Below are 24,026 nucleotides of genomic sequence, written 5' to 3'. Positions count from 1 at the left end.
GCGCAGGTTCTCACCTATCCCTCTTTTCTTGTCTATGGAAAAAAACACCGGAGCAATTCAAAGGACTCAGAAAGCCCACACACAGCAGGGCAGGATGGTTTTGACCCTCTGGAAATTTGAAATCTCTGGGCTTATCTTATGAACCATGCGTCAGGGCTTGCATATGTAACCGTGCTAATATTGCACCTTTAAAAGGATCTCGAGGCACCCTGGTTGAGAATCGCTGCTGTAAGCAGAGGATTGTGCTATAAACCTCTCACAGCTAAAGCCCAGCTTGGAAAAAAAGTTCACATCATCTCAGCTGACACTAACCAGGGTAACGCTATTTAATCGAGCACGGCTCTTACTAGTACAGTTCCAGGGCAAGTGGAGACTGAGTCTCATTTAAAGAGGTGGAAGAGACGTTCCTTGCGGGAACCAGACACTTCTGAGCTACGTAAATCCTGCAGGATCGGAAAGGGCTCGGAATAACATTTAACCGTGGGCCTTTTGGGTTCGAAGGGCAAAAGACTATCAAGAATCCGATAAAGCAAAACTTGCCTCCTGCTTGCGGTGCCGCCACCGCCGATTCGATTTGAGACGCGGTCGTTTATCATCCCGTGCTTTCCGTCTTTTGGTCGCTCCCAATGGCTTCTCAGGCATGCGAGAATGGCATTTGTTCCTTCACCGCAGCCTGCGTTTCCCCCACCGCGCACACGCGCTCGGTGCCTTCTCTGGAGGGATTACAGACACGGCTTCGAAGGGCTGGCAGGAGCCTTCTTTAATCGCGGTGGTGATGCCTGTCGCTCACGAAGAAGGTGGGGGGGGGGGGAAACGAATTTAGGGATTATTCCAAATTTTGACAGCACGTCTTAAAACGGCAGCGTAAATCCTCTTCCACTAGGATGCGATTAGGCGCTTTCAATGCTTTATAAGAGCATCCACTGTCAAACAAGGCGAGAATCAAGGTTCATTATGGATGGGCGTCGGAGTCCCAAATAAGTCCTTGCCTATTCCTTTTTCAAACTTTCCCTGTCACCGCCAAAATGTCCAATCCCTTTATATCCATAACCAACTTGCTAATCATCAGCTACTGTCTTAGCGTGTCGCTCTCCAAGAACTCCGATTTGATAAGAGGGGTGGCTCACACGATAATGTTTTTAGGTAAGGGAAGCAGTAGTCAGAGCCAAGTGGATTATTAGGAGGGGAGAAAGCTTAAATTGACTAAACTTTGGATCACAAGGCAGGGATTATTTTTATTTTGGAAATTTAAAAGCCTCTGCTTTACCATACCTTGCTTTGAAGGTAGGCATGCAGCTGTTTTACAAGTTATAAACCCTTTGCTTAACACAGCTTCTGCTAACCAAAAGCTGGATTAAGTTCATGTTTGTGGTTGCCACATAATTCAAATCGTCTCCAGGTCTGCCTGAATCAAAGGGTTTCCACGCACTGAACGAAGGGGGATGAAAGACTGTCGCTGGATCCGGGACTCTCGGTTCTACCTGTCGGATTACGTCACCCGCCGCAAGTCTCAGCATCGAGAAACCACCGCAGGACAAGAGAAACCTGGGATTTGCTGTACTGGGATGGCGGATCACTCTCCTGGCTTCCACGCCCACACCTGGCTGCTGCCAGGAGCCGATGGGCTGGAGGGAGGACGAGAACAGCACGCCACAGACAATTCGGCGATGTTCTCTATGGGGGAACGACTTCGTCCTCGCCGGCATAAACAGGTTGCAGCAACACTAGTGCAACCTGGAACGACACCGAGGAAGTCCAAAGGACGGCTAGATTGCAAAGAACTTTTTTCCAGCTACTCAGTTGGTCTAATAAAAGAGATCGCATCTACCCAAACAACCTTGCCTGCCTTCGACCAACGCAGCTACAAGCAACAACCCAAAGAGTTACTATGCATTTACAGCAGCAGAGCCACGGTCGTTAGCCATGGCTATTTGCACTCGAGCACCATGTCCCCAGCCACTGGCAACTCGTAGGAGGTGCACGTGGGTGCAAATGCACCCCCTCACCCCCCCGAGATCGGCCGTGCACCCCTGGAAGTGCCAGCCATGAAACTGGTTTCACCGATGGCTCAGCAATCGGCAGCTGGGAGCCCTCCCCTGGTTGGTGATCTGGTTCCCCCGCAGACTCGGGAGGCACCAGTTGCCCATGCCCCCAGCAATGATGCTAGCTTGCGAGGTCCACATCCCACAGCCCGATTTGCCTACACTTGCGGCTGTGACAAGGCTCCCGCTGAAGCCAACAGGACTCCTGCCAGTGCACGAACCGCAGAAAGTTGATTCACTGTGTTTCTGCCGTAGAACAGCAGATGGTGGAGGCAGTCGAGGGGCTGAGAAGGAAGAAACCCAAACCCAACTGGCAGACGGTGCTGGAAGGGAAGGAGGTGTGGTGCATGCTTAAAAAAAGCTCTCGTGGGATGAGTACAAACAGCCGACGTCAAAGATCATCGATAGCGATGCAGAGATCTGGAAATCAGAGCCACGCGGCCGGCTGGGTGGTTCATTCATAGTGGTCGGACAGAGGTGGCAAGAAGAGTGGCTGCCTTTATGGATAACGGTGCTAGACACTGACTGCCCTGTCCAAAAAGGACACCGAGAGCCCAAGGAAATGGGAATTACCATTAGTTACCAATCAGGACACTCACCACTGAGCAATTCCTCCCCACAAGCAGTCATTTTCCTTTCCAAGAGATCATCGCTCCCAGCAGGATTTTGTCACTGCACTTCTCTCCCACCCACTCAAAAACAAGTCACGGCACAGGGCCCAGCCCTTGGGTGCGCAGCGCAGGGGTCCCATCATCCTGAGACAGGCTGGGGTGGGATTCAGCCCCCGAAGCAGACGCCTTAAACCTGCTCAAATTTGTGCCTGTCACATGCATGCTGAATTTCTCCTAAAACAGAAGTCACGCTGCTCTTTCTGCACCAGGCGAGGGTCCCTAGCGAAAAGACGACAGCAACCCGATCAGGGGAGAGTCGTGCAGCGAGGCACTCAGCGCCAAAACAGTATCTGGCCTTCACGTGATGCCTTTTCCGTCTGCTTCAGACGGGTGCATGAAGTACCCTTATGAGGTGCAATCATTTTAGGGCAATAAAAAAAAAATGAGCAAGCACCCAGACTGCTGCAAAGGATACCTATAGGAAGCTGATCTGACCCAACTCTAACAAGGCAAAAGCTGTTCAGCTTCTTTTTTTCCTTCTTTGGATCAGGTTGTTCATTATTACACACAAGGTAAATGTTACTCTCTCCATGGAAATGTCGGCCCAGCCCTATCTGGCGAGAGCTTCCAGCCGCATTGAGCCCGGGAAGTCTCGTGCCAGAACTTGCTGGCGGTTTCTGATCCCACTGCACATCAGTGTAGGTCGGATCAGAGGCTGCCACACCTAGGGTTTCGCACCGGGGCTTCCCCACCAGCTGCAGGATGGCCTGGAGACGGTCATGATACCGGGGCACGTTTCAAAGCCTGGAAGCATTACATCTCCGCGGGAAGTGACACCGTGTTTTCCTGTGCACAGTGGATGACCAAGGAGGCTGGATCTATAAAGATGAAATTTTGTCTAAAGCAAAAGCATCCAAACAAGACTGGAGAGCTAAGCTGCTGGAGACTGCGCCAAACGCTTGGCTCTGCCGCAGCACTTGATGAACACTGAGGTGTGTGCATTGCCTGGGCTCTGAAGCCTATAGGCTCAACAACCATGCCTCGGGACTGGTAACGACCACCGGCTCATTAACACCTGCTGAAGAACCGCCCTTCCCCTAGAGCCCATTTCCTGGGGGTGAACCGCTCCGTCATCCAGCTCCGACCCCGACTGCCTTGCAAACATAAAAACACCCTCTGACAATTGCATAACCGAGGCATTTTGGCTGGGCTGAGCGATCACCCCCAGGGGCAAAAAAGAACAGATTGTTTAATGGGCTCCAGAATGACGCAGTCTCCTCTTGGTTTCCACACTCTCCCAAAATATCCTAACAAATAGGTTCATAATGTCTCTGCTTGCAAATATTCGGCTCCACGATATTAGTCCTCCCGTTTGCACACACGATGCTGCACTGTACTGGATATGGCCCTGAACGGAGACAAGACTGCAAAGAGCACCAGCAATGCCCCTGGCCCGTGCACTCGCCAAGCCAGCCCCGCGCGGCACGTATTTTGCATTTCAATTGTGCCAAGGTCATCTTGTGAATTATGTTTGCACAACTATCCGTGCTAAGATTGGGAGGCACCCCTGAAAGGATCGAGGCACCCCAGGGTGTTGCATCTCCCCGGTTGAGGATCACCATCCTGTGGGATTACCCAGAACAAGGTGGATCCTGGCACCTGGACATGACTGGCTCAAACTCTGGACCCTGTACCTCTAGGGGCATGGATGGGTGTTCGTGGGTTTGCAGCAGGCACCCCACAGCCTGGGTTTGCAGAAATGGCTGCTAATTGCAAGGACCCAGCTCAGAGGCAATGAGAGTGACTGACCAAACGAGCACCCGCCGCTACAAAGGGCACAGCAGAAGGGCAGATGCTCCGAGCATCAGGACCGAGACATCCGAGCTGAGCACGCAGAACCAGCTGCACGTTTACAGCTCCATCTCTGGGGGAAGCAAGGGGAGTCTTGCGGAGCGGGAACACGGGCTGAGACCTTCCATATTCACTCTGACCGAACCTGGTAGCTCTCTGGACATACACAAGTTCACTTTGCCCCTCTGCCCTGGCTCCCAAAAAGGTTCCCAAGAGCTCTGCATGTCATCAACCAGGGAGGGTGCTCAGGACCAACAGCCCATCAATCATGGCCCTATGCCCCAAAAAGCCTGCCACGCTTCTGGCTCCTGTTTGCCCAAAATGGATCCTTACAGACCAGAATCCAGTGGCTCCTACCTGTCGCTTTGCTTTATTGTCGTACTTAGCAAACCTGTCCAGGAGCATGAATACATGGCACCTCCCCACCCTATACATACAGCAAAGGAGATCGGAGGTCAATGCCATGCTTCATTCCTATGGGTTCAATCTCCAGGAAAGGAATTTGACCCACGATGGGGGGAAATACAATCTCTGTCCTCCTTTTGCTGAAATCCATAATAAAAGCTGCTTTCACCCCAGCCTAACCCACGAATATGAGTCTAGAAAATCCAATTCTGCTGACAATTAGACGGTGCGATACCAGCCCCATGGCTGTGCAGTATAAGCAAGACACTTGGGAATTTGTATTTCTCCTCCTTCCCCCCCCCCACCCTAACACTCTCCTGTAGTCCTGATCAATGGGAAGGAGATGTTGAGCACAATTACGGCCCAGTTCATGAATGGCTTGTTGGCATATGGATGGAAACAATTACCCAGCCAGGCAGGAGCTTTCAAGAAGAGACATAATGATGTTTAAAAACAGAGGCTGCTGGGTATTAGGAGAGAATGAGGGATGCTAACTGGATCAATTAGCATTGCAAAGGAGAGACGGGGTAACGCACACCCTGGCTAGCTGGCATGACCTACCCGGACCTCCTGTCCAAAAGACCCGAGATGCACTGACGGTACTGCCGAAGGGAGGAGCTGCTGGACAAGAAGGTGGCACTTGATCAAGAAGAGACCAGTCGTTCATCTTTGCCAGGTGGCCGTTTCTCCAGCACTCGCTCTCTCTAGTCTGGAGAGCCTGCTCTTTTGGCCATTTCCTATTTCGTAAGCAAGGGGAAGTGTTTGTCTCATGCCAGTTTATCCAATGCCTTACCAATGTCCCTGGAAGCCAGCTCTTCTTTCTGAGAGCGTCAGCCCAGTGCCAGGGGCTTTAGGCAGGATTTGAAGAACTACCCATGGCATCTGGGTACCCGATTCCCAATGGGAGTTAGGTGCCCCGATCCACAAGCACTACTGAAAATCACAGTCCATTATCATTATCTTCCTAGGAGCCAAATGGGCACTTTGGGCCAGACAGGGATATTTCTGCTCTCAGTGACTTGCACTGGGAGTCCACCCCCCGGGGGGGTTACTTAGTTTGGAGAAGGGAAGACTAGCGGTGGGGGGGGGGCTTTGCTAACAGTCTTCAAATACCTGAAGAATGATGATAGGGAGGATGGAGTCAGATTATTGACTGTGGCTGTAGGGCACGGGACCAGGAGCAACGGCCTCAAACTGCAGCAGAAGAAATGTAGGTGGGAGATTAGGAGGAACTCGCTGACTCCGAGCCGTGGAATCTCCATTCCTGGAAGTTTTCAACATCAGATTAGACAGATACTTGGGCTGGGATGGTTTAGGCAAGAACAGTCCTGCCCTGAGCAGGGGGCTGGGTGCGATGACCTCCCGAGGTCCCTTCCAGCCCTGCAAGTCAACGTAGTGCTGCCTGCCCTCCTGCATCATCTGACCCACAGCAGGGAAGGGAAATACATACAAGGTCCTGGCTTTGCTCGCAGTCATTTCTGCCACCGAGTCTTTTGCATTGAGTCAAACAGGAAAGGGAGAACATGTAAGCATAACAGAGATTTCCTGAGCAACTCCCGTGACTCAAGGAGACAGGGACCAGGCCTGTGCGAGGGAAAGCTAGGGAGCCAGTGCCTTTAAAGGAGCACGCCAAGCACTCTGCAAAAGCAGGCCTCTGAATTAAAGACGTCTCCTGCCCCAGCTTTTCTTACCAAGTCTACAGCTAATGCCACGCAAGTGTCCAAGCCGTGACAGATTCAGCGCTATGACTTGGCTGCGGGCTCAGGCAGAACCCAGATAGGATTGCACGGTTATGGGGAATGCATATCTAAGCATTTCAAGCCATGAAGTCCCTCGAAAACCAGGAGCCCTCCTCTGTGTCCTGCATTACATCTCCTCAAAAAGAAAAGATGCCCAGGATCCAAGACCGGCTGTCACAGTAGCTGGGATAATGACCAAGTCATTGCTTTGAATGGACGTCCCAGCTGGAATTCGGCTTCAAAGATTCCTCTGCCAGAAACTCCCATCTTCTTTCCTGGTCCGTACCAGATGCTGCACACCTGGTCCATCCCTTCAGGTCCGCCCATGTAAATCCTAATCAGACAAGCACGCGGGGACCAGGACTGTGTGAAGAATTGATTTTTTTCAGTTCAGCAGCTGAACTAAAAATAAAGAAAGTGCAGCCCGAGCCAAGCCCAGCAGTTAAAATGAAACCAAACCAAAAAACGACGCAAAACAGTTCCAAGGGTTACAACAGACTCGCAGGGGCGGGCAATTATTTCGGGCAGAGGGCCGCATGACAGGCAGCCCAGGGCAGATTAATATTAATTTTCTAAATTTTTTAGGGGCCCTGCGGGCCGGACAGAACGGCCTGGCGGGCTGCATTTTGCTCACCCCTGCAATAGAGCCACACACCCACATCAGCTCAACAGGCAGAGCCAATTGGTGCACGATTAAAAAGGGGGGTCGTTCTCAAATGATGGTAGTGCTAGCTTCCAACTGGGCAGCATCACTACTATCTTGATATACCGAAAATAAACACCAGGCACCTAACAGAAATAGTATTAAGACCTGTCACGTATGAAAAAAAAATGCTGAGTTTCTTCCTAGGTATTTGGATCGGTCTTGATCTCCCAGTAATGAGGCTTCTTTTCTTCCTCTAATGGTTTGTTTGCTGCCCCTAGGAGTTTCCCCTCCCTCCTTTTTTCACAGCTCCACTCTTTACATTTGCTGTGCTTGCTTGTGTCCCTCCTTTGACCTGATGAAGGATGTCTTGCATTTGAAAGCCTATTCCAACCATAGCGTTGGTCCAACCAAAGATTCACAGATTGTAGAGTCGGAAGGGACCACAATGGATCATCGTGTCCGACCCCCTGACCCTGGCAGGAAAGAGGACCGAGGTCAGATGACCCCAGCCAGGTAAGATATCCCCCCACCCCAAAAATCCCAGTCTCTTGCACAATTTCTGGACCATCACAGTTGCTACATCACTCTAATGCTTCCTAGAAAAGGCTCAGGAACGTCTCCCATCACTTCAGACGGGTACCGCTGATCAAAGTGAGAGCCCACAGGAAGTCAGGCCTGCCCTCATATTAAAAGCATCAGGGAAAGTTATATGCAAGGGAGGCTGCACTCACAGCACCTGTATGGCCATGGAAACCTGCAACCAAGGTCACTCCAGTGGCTCCAAATACTCAAGTCAAGCAAGTTTGTTACTGGCTAAGGCCCCTCATTTCATGGCACATTGGGATCCGATCCCTAATCCCAACAATCGCACCTCCCGTCGTGCCATATCTGCGTAGCAGGAGGTGCAAGTGTTGGGGCCAGGGAGCAGATCCCAATCATGCTGCTACTCCTTGCCAGCGGAGGGGATGCCTGGGGTCATAGTCCTGGGCCCCCTGCACCAGTAAGTTGAAAGAAGAGTGCCCGCTGGTCTGAAAGAAGAGTGCCCAATGGTCAGCTGGCCCCTCAAACGCTACCAGGGCTTGAAATGGCTCTAGTGTGGGCTGGGGCTGACGGGCAACTGACTGGGGATCAATTGGAGTCCCCAGGGCTGGCCAGGGCCTGCAGCTGATAAGCAGCTGATTTCTGGCCCTGGATGGGACAGCCCTGGGTCTGGTTTGAGACCAGGGCTGGGCTGACATACAGCTGATCGTCAAAACCCCCTGCCCTGCAGCTCTGCCTGGGCTGCCGGGTGCAGGAGATCGGGGGCTCCCAGCAAGGGGTGTTGGGGTGGGGGCAGGTAGAGCTGAAGGGCTTCCCCTGCTGAGAACGTAATCCTGCCAGGAACCTCTGATCTCCCATGCCAAGCACAGGGTTTAAAGATCCCTCTTGTTGGAGCTGTTCCACCTCGTACAGAAAAGTTTGGGCAAGAGACAGATTCAGCCCTGTTGCCAGTGCATGGTTGGGGCAGCTGAAACACCTGGGTTGTGATCCCGCTCCAGCGTTTGCACTGGGTCAACAGGAGGGACCAAGGGTCCTGCCAGGCCTGGTAGGGGGGGCATTCCCTCTGGGGAGGGGAGTGCCGGGGGGTTCAATGCCCTTCCAGTGAAGGACAGGAGAAAGCCCCAGTCACCCGCACCCTGGGTGAGTGCTTTCATCCCAGAGCTATGGGGCAAATGCGGGCAGACTGCACCACTGCCATCCGCTATGGGGCAAATGCGGGCAGACTGCACCACTGCCATCCGCTATGGGGCAAATGCGGGCAGACTGCATCACTGCCATCCGCTATGGGGCAAATGCGGGCAGACTGCACCACTGCCATCCACTATGGGGCAAATGCGGGCAGACTGCACCACTGCCATCCGGACAAAACTATCCTGGGAATTCTTGAGGACAATCAAAACTGGAGCCAGGGCATTCGCCCTTCTCTGGAAGGAAAAAAGGTTTTCACCCAGTTGTCCCGGGGACAAGAGCACACCCGGCACTGCGACACTCCGACCGCCATCCCAAGTCTCATCCCTCCCTGCAAACACAACTGTTGCTGCTGGTCAGTCAACCAAAAAAATAGCTTTCCCCAGAAGTTTCCTGGTGAAACGTTTCCTCTAGCCCCCCTGGGCAGGCGCGGTTTGGAACGGGGTCAGGTGCATGCATTGACTTGGTCCTTTCAAAGGGATTAAACGGGCAGCAGCACCCGCAGGAAACCTTGGATGGACTCGACCAGGATTTTGCCCGTGCTGTTGTTTCACCCATGTCTTCTCCCCGATCAGCTCCTGAGATCGAAACTGCTCCCGAGATCCGATCAGCTCCCGAGATTCGGCTCTCTTCAGTTCCTGCTCAGCAGTTAAGGATCCTGGCTGGGAAATGGAAGTCGTCTTTGCAATTCAAGCTCCAGCATTTCTTTTTCGGTCCAAGAAATGCTTTTAATTTGCATCTGTTTTCCTCCCCGGGCCTCCTTCCTGCTCGGATGTTTATATGGGCGGAAGTCTTCTGCATATTGCTTCCACAGCTCTTCGTAGCCCTTCTAAACCACGCTGCCCGCCGCTGACCTTCCCCTTGTTTAGATTGCAGCAGGACGGGTTTCAGCTGCACTTTTCCCAGCGGTTCATTAGCTGTATCTCCTTAAGCCCAAATGGCACGAGGAGAGGCAGGGCTCTGCCCCAAAGTGATGCTCTCCATCCCCGACACCCCATCGGTGATGCACAAAGCAAGGCAACCAAAAGCCCCCACTGTCTGGGCCTGCTCCCGAGCCCGGAGAGGACAAGACAAAACCCTCAACGGGCTTAGGAGAGATGCTAATACAGTGAACATCTTTTGTTCTGAAATGCATATTATCTTTTGGATAAAAGAAGTTAGATAAAATAATAATAATAATAATAAGAATAATAATAATAAAAAAGAGGGCTATTTTTTCCCATTTAAGTTGATGACAACTTTGCTGCTAACTTCAACTGGGCTAAGCCATGCCACATTACTTTTTGATCCTTAAAAACTGTAGGCCCTTCGTTCGCTGCGGTCCTGCAAGTGAGGAACCGGGGGGTCGTAAACAGAAGGGCCTTGTGTTCGGAGCTAAAAGCGGCTCAGTGCTGCCGTTCATAAATAACTCGCTGTGAATTATTCAGTGTCCTCCCAGTGCATGCACACACACTGCAAGCTACATTGCTCATTGCTTACTTCTCGGTTTTTCAGCTGGAAACTGCCGCTCCGGCACGGCTGAGGTTAAACGCTTTGTTTCACTCGACAATGTGAATGAACTTAAACTTCCTCGGCAGAAAGAGGAAAATGCTTTTTTTTTTTTTTTTTGCTTAGAAGTATCTGTTTATATTATTCCAGTACTGGCTTTTCCAGAAAACATGTAAAAGTAAATTAACAACTGGGCAGATATTTGAACCACAACCCTAGCTTGCCTATTGCATCTGGGGTCCAGAGCATTTATAAAAGCAGGAAGAGGGAGGAGAGGGAATTGAGATCATCTTAATTTGAAATTCACATATATTTTTGCATCTGCTCTGAATTAATCTTTTCAGAGTTCTGGCTTTCATGTAATGGAGTAATTGCTTACAGACTTCGATTTGCAAGAGAGAGTTTGAATAAGCTCTCGAGTGATATATAAAAAAAAAAAGCGCCCAAGAATGCTCTTACAAAATGAAATTGGAACCACAGCACCATGTACCCAGCAAAAGTAGTCGCTGGAAACAAAACCGTTTCAGTTTAAAGGATTTTTCCCAAAAAGAGAGGCCAAATAAACACACTGTATCCACCATTTAAGAGGCAGAGATTTGACAAAACATACTGTAAAACAAGCTCAGGAGCTAAATAATAGAGGAAAGTCCTATAGGTCCAACCCTTCCATCGGCACAAATTTGTAATGCTTTTAGAAAATCATACAAGGCTGTAGCTTAGGGCGGACACTTCCCGACGAGGGTATAATGCCTCCGCCACTATAAAGCCGACTCACAACACAGTATGACAACGCAGCCTCCTCGAATATTTTTATTGCAACAGCTGTACTCCTCACTCGGACCACTGCCTCATATTTTAGAAGGGATAGAAAGCCGATTAAAGTTGCCAAAATGGTTCCCACTTTTAGACACCGGCAGGCTGCTCTCTTAACTGTTTAACATTGAATATTTTACATTCTGGGCATCTCAGGATGAATTTTTCCCGGGGAAAATTGCAGCTGAAATGGTTCTGCTCATCCCGAGGATGGGGGTAGGAACCAAGTGCACCGTTCGGCCCATATTACAAAAATTCTGGCTTCCTTCTTCATAAAAGCTCCCATGTCTCTATGCTGTAAAATTGGGAACGTGACATCTGGCAGAGGTGGCTTGTGCATCACAAGGATATTCCTCCGATGTCCCTAAGATCTTCCCAGGACTTTTTTAAACAACACAGCTCCCACATGCTCCAGGGAGACTTTTCCCATTTGAAGTGGTGAAAAGCTCCCAAACCGGGCATGCCCCATCCCGGAGCAGAGCAGTGGCTTTCCCTGCAGCTGCAGCCCAGGGCTGCTACAAGCCCGGGATGCAATTAAAAACGCACAAGCACAACAAGGCTAAAGTCAAGCTTCTCCGGGCGACCTTAATTCAGGCATCTGCAAACTACCGCACGCTTGTAAATGTAATAACGTGCTTCTAGCAGTGTGTAGTTAGCAGGAGAGCTGCTGAACCTCATGGCGTCTTTAAACCGGCTTATGCATCTCTGACAGTATACACCCGTGTAGTCAACACAAAACCACACACACTTATACACACTTACTTCACACACTTATTTCCTGCCTATTTTTGCACCTATGAAAAATGACAGAAGTGCTGATTGCTGGTGTAACACACACACGTGCATACACACACTTCCTTCCTTTCTATTTTTGCATCTATCAAAAAAATGACAGAAGTGCCAACTGCTGGTGTAACACACACGCACTTCCTTCCTTTCTATTTTGCATCTATCAAAAAGTGACAGAAGTGCCGATTGCTGGTGTAACACAGTAGTCAGGTATTAAAAGATAACTTGCCAGCCAATTAAAGACTCTAACCTTAACAGGAGGGCGTCTTGGCATCTCACTAGGATACTGCTCTGATCCAAGTACTAATGAGATGTATGTTAGCTCTCCCCCATGGAGTTGGACTCTTTCACGCCACTAACCTTACTCAGAGGATGCTGTAAACACAATATGCTAATCCAAGAAGAGCAGAAGTATTTAAAAAAATGGATTTGGTTATATCACTGCATTCACTGGATATTAAAAAAACCCCAAACCTTGCTCCTTTATTTCCGTATGATAGTAAAAAATACCGAAGGCCCTGATTCTGGAAACGCCTAGGCACATACAGGGGTGAAGTTCCCCAAATGAACCTGCTAAAACTAGGGTGCCCCCCAAATCCATTCTTGGAAACTTTGGATTGATATATTCTGGTTTGGCTGCACACTTGATCCCTGTGGGACTACTTTTGGGAGTAAGAGCAAACATTTGCAAGCCGGGATGCTAACATTTCCAGCTTGCCATAAACTCAGCGTCATTTAAAGAGCAACAACGCGGTTAAAGCAGTTCATCTACCAGACTTCCAGCACCCATACAGGCTTCATCTGTTTTCACGCTTTGATCTATTCTGCAGGAGCTGATTTCAAAAGGCCTCTCTTCTTCGTCCTCTTACAAAGCGTTTTCCTGCAAAAAATCTCGATTGTTTCAAAGCACATCATGAAACTGAGCTTCACCATCCAGTTCAAAGTCCCTTTCCTCCCCCCAGCTTATGGCTAGCTTAACTTATCGATTAAAATGGCAGCAGCATTTAAACCGACATTGAGGTTTGGGTCAAATCCTGCTCCGAGTGGCGAACTCTCACGCTGATGCCAGCGGGGCTGTTTGCCCGCGAGGGTCTGGCCAGGTAACGCAGACCAGCCTCCGCGACAGCACAGCCTTGAGAAAAGTTTTCCTCCCAGCGGCACCGATGCTGTTAAATTTCAACTCCCTGAAATCACGCAGAGGAAATGACTAACATTCTTGGAAAATGAAGCCACTTGCAGTTTCTCCAGCACCACTGACTAATCCCTAAAATTGTACCCTGTGGCACTACGGAGGAGCTCAGGCAGGGAAATTCGGAGAGGCAGACACAGCCTGAAAACCCCCAGAATCAAGGCCCGGGTTTCTAAAGGGGCGACGGCGACCGCCCTGCTTTCCAAATGCCTCCGCTCCAAATGCAGAGGTTGAAAAAAGTTAAAACCCGTGCACGGGGCAAAACCGACCGAGACCCCCCAAGCGCCTTGGACCACCGCTGCGCTGAACGGACCCTGCGACCGGACCTGATGGGCATCCCTGTGCGGGGCCAGGGGAGAGGAGGGGACCGCCAGCCTCCTAGCCCAAATCCATCATCCCTGGAGGGGTGCAGCGCAGGGGTGGCATCCTGCCTGGTGCCGGAGGAAGGCGACACCCTGCCATGGGTACCAGTGGGACCCAGAGGAGTGGGGGGGGGGGTTTCTCCCTGAGCCCAAAGGGGTCTGCTCACCTGCGCGGGGCCCGGTGCTCGGCGCTGCAGAGACCGGCCGGGCGCTGCTGCCTGCCCGCGGCTCCCTCGCAGCCGGCCCCACTCCGACACCGCCACCGCGCCCAGCCGGCTGCGGGGAAGCAGCCGGAGCCGGAGCCGGAGCTGGAGCTGGAGCAGGAGGAGGAGCAGGCGCCAGCCCCCGCGGCGCCTCCCCGCCCGCTCCGCCGGCTCCGCAGCCCCCCCTGCCGCCCTCCGCGCCCGGAGCCGCGAGCCGCGGCCCCGTCCACACCTGGTGCAGCGCGTGTGCCGTGCCGTGCCGGGCTAAGGACGGAGGCGGTCTCCTGGCGAGAGGCGGGGGTGCCCCTCTGCTTACGGGCAGCCCCGTGTCCACATTGAGGGTCCAAAGGAAGCAGAACTCATGGGGATCTCATTCATTAAATTAACTTAATTTTTTTTTTCCTCCCCCAAAAATCTATTGCAAGTTTTTGGGCAAGAATTTAGGGTCAGGAAGCACGTGCACCTGCATGCGTCGGACGCCGGGCAGGGAGGTAGGTTGTAGCCGTGTTGGATAAGGAGAGACAGGCTTCACCCCCGGTTCATGGCTGGAGGGGGTGCCCCGCTGCTCAGTGCGGGTCCATGGCACGTTTAGGGTCTGGAAGGAGTTTTACCCCATGGGGAGGTTGGTACAAATTTGCACCCGATGCCAGGGGGTAGGTTGTATGTATGTGTGTTGGTCGAAGGAGAGGCAGGCTTCTACCTTCAGGGTCCTAATTAGAGGGTCATGCCCCTCTATTCAGAGGCAGACTCCTGGCAAATTTAGGGTCCAAAAGGAATTAGAACTCATGGTGATTTTGTTCATTAGACTAACTACATTTTTGGAAAAAAAAAAAAAAAAAATCTTTACTCGGAAGCTTTTGGGCAGGAATTTAGGGTCAGGAAGGAATTGTACCCCATCGTCTGGGGGTCATCTACACCTGCATTAATGCATCTGACGCTAGGGTACAGCTTGGACAGACATAGGCAGGCTTCACCCCCCCAGGTTCCCAGCTAGAGGGGGGGTGCCCCACCGCTCAGCGCAGCCCCGGGGCAAGTTTAGGTTCTGGAAGGAATTTCACCCCCTGGGCAGGTTGGTACAAACTTGCATCCGATGCTGGGGTGTAGGTTGTAGCTGTGTCGGTCTAAGGCCTGAAGCAGACTTCAAGCCCCAGGTTTCTGGGTACACGGTTGTGCCCCTCTGCTCAGGGGCAGACCCATGGCAAATTTAAGGTCAAAAGGAATCAGAACTCATGGTGATCTCTTCCGTTAGACCAACTAGATCTTTGCACAATAAGAAAAAAATTCTGCCCAAAAGCTCACAATTAAAGACTTTAGGGTCAGGAAGCAATTTTATGCCATGGTCAGATTGGTACAAGATGGGCGCATCTACACACTTATTAACGAGTCTTAGATACTGGCAGACAAGGGTCTTTGTCTAATAAAAGGTATCAGATTTACCCAAACTCTTAGGATACTGCACATTTAGTTTACTACTTCTTTAATAAAACTCCAAATGCATACATAGTACCTAAAGTTACTGCACAGTAGTGCCAGCACACTTATTTAGTGACGCTTACAGTGCATTACCTTTATAGCACTGTGCAGTAGGCTGTTAACACAGTTTTTGCCAGGACATGCGACAGCACAGTGTTATTACACCACTGTGCAGTAAGCATCTTGTGTAGATGCACCCACTGGGGAGTTTTGGCTTGTGCGCTAGGGGCATGGCCTCTGCCTGGGATCTCTTGAGTATGTATTGGCAACCATTTACAGAAGCAGGATGTTGGCTGCTGTGGCTCCCCGCTTTCAGGGTGGCAGGTCTGTGATGGTGGTCTCAAGAAGTGTTTAGGTCATAGGTTTGTACAGGAAGGTTCAGGTGGGGATGATCCTGCCTTGAGCTAGACCCAATGACCTCTGGAGGCCCCTTCCAGCCCGACTGCTCTATTAGTCTACAAACAGGGGCAGGCAATTATTTTGGGCGGATGGCCGCTTACTGAGTTTTGGCCAGCCATCGAGGGCTGCATGACAGGCACTCAGAAAATTAATATTTATCTGCCCCCTTTTTTTTTTTTTTTTTTTAGGGGCCTCATGGGCCTGGCGGGCCGCATCCAGCCCCCAGGCTGCATTATGCCCACCCTTGGTCTATGAATTCCTGCCTCGTTATCATGTAGGATTCAGTTTAAGATCAATGCAAAAAGAAACATATACAAATTCTGTGCACGTTCCAGTGGTTATCAATTAAAAAAAAAAACCAAACCCCAAAACCACATACAATACAACATACCAGGCAAAAAAAATATTGGGTCATTATTCCTGTAGTCATTAGTTAAGTGTATGATTCTGAATGAGATGTAAAGGCAAAAATCTAGTCCTTGAGTGTCTTCATAGTACCTCCAATACCTCCCTGTCAGTCATTTCTACACTTGAGTTAATAGTACCACACCTGAGTTAAGGTTTTTAAGCTAGAATTACAATTTTCAGGGCTGTGAAATAGCCTTTCCTGAAAATCTCTCCCCTAATACAGCAACATTGCAGGGGGAAAAAAAAAATAGTTTGAATAGTGAAACTTCAAGCCCATTAAGAAGGAGAGAGGTGTTAACATGGGTGGAGTAGAGAAAGATAAGCAGGGATCAGGGAGATAAGCCATGAAGTCAGTTGATCCCCTCAACACTGCCTGAATAGAAATGCCGCGGCCTCTCCCAGCTGCAGCCGGTGGAGGGAAGACGCCTGCACTGGTTGGAGAGGAGATGTGTACCTTAGCCCCATCAGCCACCACTCTTAGCTGGCAGCGCTGGGCCTCTCAACTCCTTCCCCGAAAGCCATCCAGACCCCAGTACTTCCCAGTCATGACCCATCTGGAGATGGTCTTTCCAGAGGCTCAGTGGACATCACCCTGCTGGGGGTCTCCAGAAACGAGCCAGAAGGCCTAAAGCAAGACCCTTCGGCAAGTTAGGCCCGAGGCCCTAGCCTGGCACCAACTCACTTGGCGGTGCCATGGGCACACCACTTTGCTGCTTGCTCCTCTTTGTCCATCTTGCCAGGCGCAGGGGCTGTTCCTCACGGTGTTCGTGCAGTGCCTAGCACCACCCTGCCATTGGGGATGGCCCTGCTTTGAGCAGGGGGTTAGACTAGGTGACCTGAAGGCTCTCCTAGCCCAAATTTTTTAGGATCCTATGACTGCATGCCCGAGGCACTAAGAGGGAAGGGCTGGAGAAACGGCTTGGATGGACAAAGCACACCGATACCAAAGCAGCTCCTTGTGGGGAGCTGGAACAAGAGGAGAGGAGATGGGATTACCCAGGGAGGCGCTTCACAGACATCGTACAGGTTCAGGGGCAACTTCCCAGCTGGCTCGTTTGAGCTCTCAGCTGTTCATAGGAAGCAAGGGAGCCCCAAGGTGGAGGCGGGCTTGGGTCTCTGGATCAGCATGCCTGTAGTTTGGAAAAGATCACAAGGCAAGGATGTGTCAACTGCAACAGGAACAGCTCAGCTCACATGTCCTGGGAGTTGCAGACAAGAGGACAGGCAGACCTGCCCTGTCATCTGCACCCCCTGCAACTCGTCTCCCCACCCGGCCACGGCACCAACATCCTCAACGGATGGGTTCCCCACGACAGCTCACCGGGGCCTCAATCCACAACCATCGTACAAATAACAAATCGTTCTGGAAGGTCTAATTCAAAGCCCAGCGGAGTCAGTGCAAGTCTTTTCACCGAAGCAGGCTTGGATTAGGTTTAACATCTCTGGCTGCTCTCAGAAAAAGCCTCTACGCAGCTGGAGCGATAGGTCTGGTGCTTTCATGTGGAGACGGGGGTCAGGACTCGGAGCAAGGGTTGAGACTAATGCTCTGCTGTAATCCAAGAAGAATATCCCCTCCACTAAAATTGTGGCTACCGCGAGGGGAAAAGCACATAAAATGACTTAAACAGCGTGCAGCAGGCAGCACTGCCGAGAGCGTAGGCCTTGGTGGGAAGAGAAATGCCATGTCCATTTGAAAGAGCAGGAGCAATCTAGGTATAAACTGCATTTCCTCTTTTTGTTATGCTTCCAGGAAACGCACGAATCCAGGCAGCCCCATTTGGTAAAGGAGGCCCGACCGGCTTCTTCTGCAGACGGTCAGCGTGTTTAGGACAGGGGCAAATCTGCGCCTGCTCCCATTAGAGCCAGGGGGAGAGACTCCCCTCTTGCAACACAAGCGTTAGATCAAGTACCAGGTGTGCTCAGCCTCATTAGTCCACTGGTCTGTATACAGAGCTAAAACAACCACAGGCATCAATCTCTTTTTATAGGCGACCCAGGCCTGGGACACCAATAATGCCGTAACTTGGCAATAAAGCATCCCGGCAGACCCATGAGGAGCATACTGCTCTGCGGGAATGTGCGCAGGGATGGCCTCAAACAAAAGGCTACTCATGCCTCTCTTGGGGTTTCCAGAAGAATTGTTTTAAGCTGCCGAGGTGACAAAAAGTGGCAACCTATTGGGTTTTGATGAGAAAGCAGTCGTTTGTAAGCCAAAGTGAAGAGCAGCTCCACTGAGAAGGCACTTCTGCTCAGCTCTTAAATCCGTTTCCCAGCTGGGTAATTTGTGCACATGTGAAAAGTGCTCAAAGCAGAAATCAAGGATGCTGCTGTCTCATCACGGAAGAAACCGTCATCCGTTCTACCCCCTTCTCCCACCTTGACCCAGGTAGCGCTGTGCCACGGGAAGGCACTGCTGCTCCGCCTATCTTTAAGTACGCTCAGCAAATTAAATCCAGGGGATTTAAGCATGCGCTCAAATGCTGCGTGGCGTAAGGATGAACGTCTTGAATCGGGGCCTCATTTTAGAAGCAATCCCATTACTCTAAGGAAGCTGCTTGCACTATCAAGATGCTAAACAATGTGAGCAGATCGAGACAGAAGTTTTATTTAACTAATCTAACTTCACGCTGTATGACGTTGTAAGGGAAGTAACTGCCCCTCATCATACTCGGCTTCAAAAGGGGCATCATTAACAAAACGGCATTTAATTGTGCATTGCGAACACAGGATGCATTTTTTGCAAAACGACTCCCCCATGCACGTGGCGAGCACAAATACCATCTCTGTCTTGTGGCCCTACTGAGAGCGATCATTTATTTTAGCTCCATTTACAGACCGTTTTAGGGCTTGTGCTTAAAATGAACAATTAGTTGTTGCCGGTCAGACATCTGGAAGAAGGCACAGTTGGGATTTTTCTGTGCTGCCCGGGCGACTGGTGCCTCATCATCACTAAATTGCTACCTTTGGAAAAAAAAAAAAAAGAGAGTTTGATGCCTAATAGTAAGGTTATATTTCATATGAAAGGTAAATGAGCTCTGCTTAATATCTCGGAACATAAATATGGTTTCCAAGCCTGCCTTTTCCAGAGCATTTACATCCTTCGCGCTTGCACATTTTACGCATTATTAAATATTGCATTTTCCGAGGTTAGGAAGTTGTGCTACAGAGAAAAAACAGAGATGAGATAAAGCAAATGAAAGATCACTCGATAGGATGGATAATTTCCTGGGTTTTTCTTATCTCCGCTTACAAAGCGTGGGAGGTAAATATAAACACTTTTTTTTTTTTACACACACGTGTGACAGTTTGTGGGCCAGATTCTCAGCATGTCGGCACAGCTCCGAGACCAACAGAGTTACAATTAGTCCCGGCTGCTAAATACCTCCCTTTACGTAGGCAGAAAGAAAAACATTAGTTGGCCTCTTATCTGTTTATTTTTAGTTAAAAAAAAAAAATTAAGTAAAAATAACACTCAAATAGCATATCCCTTCAAATTCTGGGACAAATCTCATTAGAAACAAGGAACAGAAACAGAGGGGAAAAATGCAATCAATTTTACTCTGTGGACAAGACTGATCAGAGTTAATAGCTCTTTTAGGCAAACTTTTGAAAGGGAGCCATTAATATGGATGAATATATAATTTACTTAAAATACACAGAAATATTTTCAAACGAGGCTATATTTACGTTAACAAAAATAGGAAGTAGCAGCTGTTATTCTGCATTATTGTCAATCAAGTTTCTTTTGTAAGAACCATTCAGTAATAACATTTTTGAGGGCAGGAACGCGTGTATGGCTCATCTCCTATATAATATTCCCTGTAATTTTGTCTAAAGGATAACACTGTAAACAGTGAAAGAATAGGAACTGAATTCATCTTCCTATGAGTGGCAAGTTAGAAAAGAGCGCACCAAAACCAATGTCACTGGAAACCCAGAATGAACCAAGGCAATTAGTATGGAGATTATTTTTCAAGCTATTCGATTCTGTGCATTCCAAGTTTGTGATGGGTTAGATCATGATTCATTAATATGCAATAGTTTCAGTAGTATTGCAAAGCCCCCTCCAAACCTTCCTTCTTGAAGTACTTGGCTTTTAAGATTTTTTTTTTTTCCCCCATAGCAAAGTTTTTCTCAACAGGCATGATACTACAGAGTCATTAGTTATTTTAGTCGAAAGTCCGGCAGAAGGCAGGGTAGATTTGCACCTTGTAGACTAACTAAATCAGACATGCATAAACTTTTGGAAGCAGCAGCTCACTTCAGATGCTATAAAAGGGACTGCAGGAAGCAGAGCGACCAAGTAGAAAGCAGTCATTAGGATATCAAGGGCAGGAAAAATGAGGGGGCAGTGCTGGGAGAGGCAGCGTGGGTAGGAAAGGGGAAAATAAAGTAGTTAACCAACTGATGGACAGAAGGGTTGTAATAGCTAGTCTAGTGAACGGGATAAGTAAAAATAAAAGAAAGAGTCAGTGGTCTTGGTTTGGATCCAGGGTGTCAAACATACAGCTCATGTACTGGATCTTGTCCACCCCCGTCCCCAGCCGCCTGCAGAGCCAGGCTGGACCCTGCACACGGGCTTCAGGGCCGATCCAGCTCAGGCCCTAGCACAGCCAGCGCACAAGGCTGTCTGCACGGTGCAGCACATAGTACCTGCCCTGTGCCAGTTCTTGTGCCCTAGGCAGCGCCTGCAGCACTAGGTCCAGGCCATGCACCCTGTGCGCTAAGTGTTGGCACCTCCAGGGCTCAAGCTGTAGGCAGCGCACAGGCTGGACACAGTGCCATGAGCACTGCCTGTGACCCAAGGAGCTGGCATGGGGCATGCACTTCACGAGGCACCCCACAGCACTAGACCTGCCCCCTGGCTCCAGGGCTGGTCAGAATTAGGTCCCAGGCCATCCCTGCATGCTGGTGCCAGCCTCCAGGGGTGTCTGATGGAGCACTGCTCCGTGCCCCATGCCACAAGCAGCACCATGGCACTGGGTCCAGCCCATGCGCTGCAGGCAGCACAAGTCCCAGAGGTGCCAACACATGGTGCACAGGGCGTGTGGCCTGGACCTAGCCCTGCAGGTGCTGCCTGGGCACAAGAGCTGGCACAGGGCAGGTGCTACATGCTGCACCCTGCCGACACGTGTGTGCTAGCTCTAGTACAGCCCGAGCTGGATTGGCCCCAAAGCCAGTGTGCAGGGTCCAGCCACATCCAGTACGTGAGCTGTATGTCTGACACCCTGGGTCCAAACCAAGACCACCCATTTTCTTATCCCATTTCCTAGACTAGTTGTTATAACCCCTCTGTCCCGCAGTGGGTTAAAAAACTGCTTTATTTTCCTCTCTCCTACCCACCCTGCCCCTCCCAGCACTGCCCCCTCTTTTTTTTCCCCCTGCCCTTTGTATCCTAGACCACTGCTTTCTACTTATCCACTCCCTTTCTGCAGTCCCAGAGCTTGTGCAGCCAGATCTGGCCACAGACCTACATCTGGCCTGTGGGGCTGGATGAATTTGAGACCTCTCCTGTAGACCACGCTTAACACAATCCAGTCTGGGGAGAACTTCTTGGACTACAATTTCCCCACTCAAGTTGGTTTCTAAAGTTTTGATGTCAGCGATGACGAGCCCAGGACGGTGCAAGTGCCCTGCCACAGGCGTGTCTTTTCTGGCATGACCATCATACCAGCGTTCATTCACCCGTTCACATAGGGATCAGCCCATCTGTCCACCGTAGACAACAGCGGGGCACTGCTAGCACGTGGCATTGCCAGAGGAACAGGCAAATGAACCTTGTTCGTTATCGTCCATGCAATTTGGTCCAGCGATGGTGTGCTCTGCATGGATGAGGGGGCACGGCTAGCATCTGGGTCCAAAACCCAGTCTGGTGAGACTACGAGCTGGGTAGTTTACCCACCATACCCCATCACCTGGTGTAGATCCTGCACAGACTGGACCGTGTTGTGTGGTCTAAACTGAGACCACAGATTCTCATCTCATTCCCTAAACCAGCTCTTATCACCCCTCTGTTCCTCAGTGGGTTAACTGCTTTGTTCCCCCAACCTCTCCTACTTACCCTGCCTCTCCCAGGATTGCCCCCTTATTTCCTCCCCTTTATTCCAGCCACTGCTTTCCATTTAGCTGCTCTATACATGCAATAAAGCAAGCTGCTGCTTACAAAAGCTAGCGCATCTCCAATTTAGTTTGTTTACAAGGTACAAATCTACCCAGCCTTCTGCAGAATACTATAGCAATGAACTCCTGGGGGTTATTTCCTTGCACAGAAGCGACTGCATGAGTTTTGCCTTTTCCATCATTACAATTTAGTATTTGTATCCTGGTATTAGGGAGACCTTTCAATCAACACTTTGGAGGCATGTGCAGCGCTTTGCCCACCATGACACTGCCTGCCTCAGAGGACTAATTAAGTAATGACATATTTTTAGTCTAAAAGCCGGCAAACGGCTACGCTCGGTAGATCAGCGCACTTGACAACACAGGAGCGCAGCACGCAGAGTGCCAGAAGCCAAATTATCACCTTGTAGCAATTAATCCACTTTTATTTGTACCTAAATTATAACACGCTCTTTTCTTAGGAATAATCCAGGTGACGCATCAGAGGGGGTGGAGTACGCACGTTCAGAGTTGTATTCGAACACTGAAGTGCTCATCTTGCTATGCTTAAGCTCCCCATGTTTCTTCTCCAGGGGCACCTACGGTCTTAAAACTAACCAGAAATGTTCAACACCCCCTCCTGAAAAAGGGGCTTGGGTGACATCAGTGACTTCCCTGGAGCATGCATATAGGCCCTAGCCAGCAAAGTACTACAGACAGAGAAAAAGCTGCAGCAATTCCCCACACCAATCCCTCGAAGGCGCTTCAAGACGCTGGGCGCATCTATACGAGACATTTACTGTGGGGTTGCCGAATTAGCTCCACAGTAAAATCTCGGTGTCTACATATGAGTTTACTGCAGCTTAATAGGGCCAAATAAGTGCCACTGTAGGTTAGCACTTGTAAAACACAAGTACTATTCTGCAGCGGCATTATTTAGTGCACTGCAACATATGGAAACGCTCATGGGGCTGGCTGGGGCACGTGGGTGCTTCAATATGGGAGTTGCCTGCTGGGTAGCCCCACACTCAAGCACCCTCGTGCCCCAGCCAGCCCCTCCGCAGCATGTTGAGCCAGGCTGGAGCAGTCCCAGCCTGGCAGATTGACCCCCCCAGGCTCCCTGCCAGCCAGGGCTGTGCCACGGTCCTGGGCGCACAGATGTGCTCCTGGGTGCCGAGACAAACTCCAGCATGAACTGCCCCAGAGCATATTGCTTTGCATTAATATGTGTATATGCACCCACCGACTACCAATGGACCTGCCCATACTGGTCCTATATCCCCAGATAGCATCCTACAGACTGTAGTGGAGCATGTGCCGGTTCACACTACAGCAGCACCTCTCTTCACATAAATAGCTCTTGTCCTTCACTGGTGTCTCTTCCCCCGGGTATATTTATAGAGAGCAGTTTAAGCAAAAGGACTGTTTTGGCACAAAGACTAATGACTACACATTTAGGCAGGAAATTGCAAGGAGATTTGGGACCAGAGAGGAGGGAAGCTCTGGAACAGCCTTCATCCAGGAGTAGGGAAACCGGTTTTGGGGAGGGGGATGAGGAGTTTATGGATAATTATTTGCAGCAGTAGCAGGGGTGCTCTTCCATCCTATATCTGATATACATGGGGTCCACGGCATGGCATAGATATACCCATACAAGTGTCCAACAGAAAAATACAGCCAGTGTTCATTTAGCTATTGGCCTCTCTGCTGTGACCTCCAGCAAGTGCTGAATCTGGCGGGCTGGCCTGTCCCAGTCCCCAGTCTTTTACAGTGTTATGTCA

The 24,026-nt window shown here is 50.2% G+C and overlaps 1 protein-coding gene across 5 annotated transcripts in view; it reads right to left on the bottom strand.

Annotated features, from left to right (window-relative positions):
* The window catches only part of FRMD6 (FERM domain containing 6), a 139,068-nt gene that overhangs the window by 54,506 nt on the left and 60,536 nt on the right, over window positions 1-24,026 (bottom strand). Inside the window, exons 1-2 of one of the 5 annotated variants that reach the window (XM_059723400.1) lie at window positions 13,831-13,977; window positions 12,885-12,992 (exon numbers count right to left, since the gene is read on the bottom strand). The exons of 3 other annotated variants lie outside the window; for them this stretch is intronic. The gene's annotated coding sequence lies outside the window, so the exon portion shown is untranslated. Of the gene's footprint in view, window positions 1-12,884; window positions 12,993-13,830; window positions 13,978-24,026 lie in introns of those variants that run through there. One more of the 5 variants, XM_019494094.2, reaches the window with a different exon arrangement.

Source organism: Alligator mississippiensis, chromosome 2, assembly GCF_030867095.1.
Source record: "Alligator mississippiensis isolate rAllMis1 chromosome 2, rAllMis1, whole genome shotgun sequence".
In the NCBI taxonomy this organism is placed as follows: domain Eukaryota; kingdom Metazoa; phylum Chordata; order Crocodylia; family Alligatoridae; genus Alligator; species Alligator mississippiensis.
Note: the sequence above shows the minus strand (reverse complement) of the source record. Positions and strands in the feature narration are given on the sequence as shown.